The sequence below is a fragment of the Capsicum annuum genome, chromosome 1, assembly GCF_002878395.1.
Source record: "Capsicum annuum cultivar UCD-10X-F1 chromosome 1, UCD10Xv1.1, whole genome shotgun sequence".
Lineage (NCBI taxonomy): Eukaryota > Viridiplantae > Streptophyta > Magnoliopsida > Solanales > Solanaceae > Capsicum > Capsicum annuum.
The window spans coordinates 173,534,115-173,536,658 of record NC_061111.1 but is presented as its reverse complement, the minus strand read 5'-3'; the positions used below and the strand labels follow the sequence as shown (position 1 = coordinate 173,536,658).

General features: G+C 35.6%; 1 non-coding gene across 1 annotated transcript; it reads left to right on the top strand.

Annotated features, from left to right (window-relative positions):
• The first annotated feature begins 1,128 nt into the window (after nucleotides 1-1,128).
• Nucleotides 1,129-1,235, top strand: LOC124891835. The gene has a single exon (XR_007049902.1). It is a non-coding gene; the product is annotated as a small nucleolar RNA R71 (small nucleolar RNA).
• Nucleotides 1,236-2,544: the final 1,309 nt, after the last annotated feature.

The following is a 2,544-nucleotide window of genomic DNA, read 5'->3' as shown; positions in this document are numbered from 1 at the left end:
TGAAATTGTTCTTATTTGCAACTATATCTTTCAAATATTTTACATATTTTGGCACACTTTGCAAAATATCAACAAGAGGAAGATTCACTTCAACCTACTTCAGAAGATCTAAGAACTTCTTGTAACTCGCCTCCTCTTGATGATTCCTTGCCCTTTGAGGAAAGGGTAAAGGGAGAGTCTTTTTGTCCACATAAATTTCTTCACTTTTCATTTTTTCCTTGATTTTTTTTTTTTTGCATTGTCTTTGGTGCTGTCATCAATAATTATGGGACTTACCTACTCCTGAACTATCTTCTTAGTTTGTAGCCCACTCCTTGTTGAAATCATATTTACCTGCTTAGGATTTGTCTCTATATCGATAGGTAATGCTCCTTGAGGTCTTGTATTCTATGCCCCCTCAATTTGACCCAACTGCAACTATAGATTTCTCGTAAGCAATTGTTGACTCTTCAACTCAGCTGCAAACTATGCCTGTTGAGTCTTAATGTCAGCTGTAAATTGCACTTGTTGAGCCATAAACTACTTCATCACTTCTTCCATATTGCTAACTTGAGTAGTCTCCTGAGTATTCTGAGCTAGATGAGGATTTGGCTGTACTTATCCCTTGTAATGATTTGCATTCTTCACCTCATTTCCACCCTATGAGAAATTAGGATGGTTCCTCCAGTTAGGATTATAAGTATTACCAAAATTTTATTGTTCCTGCTGATTTGCATCCCCCACATAATTGACAGAATTCAGATTAGCCGTACAAGTATCTACTGTGTGCTCACCACTTCTGCAAACCTCACACCAAGAATTCACCCGTTGGACTGCATTCATTGTGGCTGCTAGTTGTGTAACACCAAACTTTATGTTATTGAGCTGAGTAATCATATAATTTTGCATAGCTGTAATCTATGTCTGTAATGCAGTAAACTGATCTACCTTCAATACCCCTGCAATTTTTTTTGGAGTACTCCTTGAGTTGCATGCCAATTAGAGTTCCCTTATGAAATCCAATTCAATAGTGTATACAATTCTTTATATGTCTTCTCAAGAGCCTGTCCACCTGATGCTGAATCCAAGAGAATCTTCGTATTTGGCTCCAATCCTTCTATGAAAGTATGCATAAGAACATCATTGGATTGATGATGACAAGGGCAATTTCTGAGCATACCCTTAAATCTCTACCAAGCTTGGTAGAGATTCTCTCTATCTTTCTTCCTAAAACTCAAGATTTCACTCCTCAAGCATACCGTTTTCCCAGATATAAATAATCAAATAAGGAACTTTTGAGCTAGATCTTTTCATGAAGTGATGGAGAGTGGTGGTTCAGCATGTAACCACCTTTTTCCTTCCCTATTCAGAGAGAAAGGAAAGAGTGTCAATCTAATATAGTAAGAATTTACCCCTTCAGGAGTGTATGTATCACTGATTTCTGAGAAGTTCTGTATATGCAGCTGCGGATCTTTGTGTGAAAGGCCATGAAAATGCTCTGCTGAATTTAGCAATCACACCATATTCTGCTTTAATTCAAATCGACCTCCTTGTTCAGGCTTTAAAATAATGTTCATCACATGGTTTGTGAGTGGGATTGCTACCTTATGAACAGGTCTAGCATCTTAATGAGTAGGAATAACTGGAATAACAGGAATGACATGAGGTGGAATATTCCCGACATTTGGATCAATCGGTTCATTTCGTTGTTCCTCCATTCTTTGCCTTTGTTGAAAGATTTGCTATGGTTTTGCAAAAGACTCTACCAGTTCTTTATCTGTCACCAGTCCTAGATTCAGCTAAACCTAGAAAAATTCAGCCACTAAGATCAAGTTGTTAACACCAAAACTTAGTATCACAAAACAAAAAATTTAGCAATTTACTAATTATATTAATCCCCGGAAACGGTGCTAAAAACTTGTTGTGACTCAAGTGCACATGCAAGTGCACGAGATCATTCAAGTAATATAGTGATTTAGACAATCAAATATCATTCCCATGAGGACTAAACAACTAGAAATTTAACCAATTTATAGTTTCAGACAATGAGTATTAGGTGTTGCATAGTATCAAAATGATTTGTAATTTAAGATAAAAATATAAATTAATAAACAAGAAATAAAATTTTATGACTAGAGCAAAGCAAGCTATGGTTGTAAATAGTTATAATAAGAATTCTAGGGTTTAGAATTCTTGAACAGTCATACAAATCTATATTCTTATAGTAGTCTAATTGTTTATCGGGTTGTTGGTTCGTAAGGTTTAAGCAACGATCTTGATCTCCCGACCTAAAATCTTTTATCTATTAAATATTGCAGCTATAACTCCCACAGAGATACAACAATTCTTCTAGATTCATTAAGTAATCTTCTTGCAATTGAACCAAATAAGGCTTCTAGGTATATCCTTATCCTAGATGCTAATTCAAATCCCTTATTTTATAAAAGGATAAGAACCCTGCTCCTTAATTTCCTTGTTCTAACCTACGATTCTCCTCCCGAATTCACATAGACATAGAAATTTATTCTAACGGTGGCCAGACATTAAAATAGTAAGCTCAAGAAA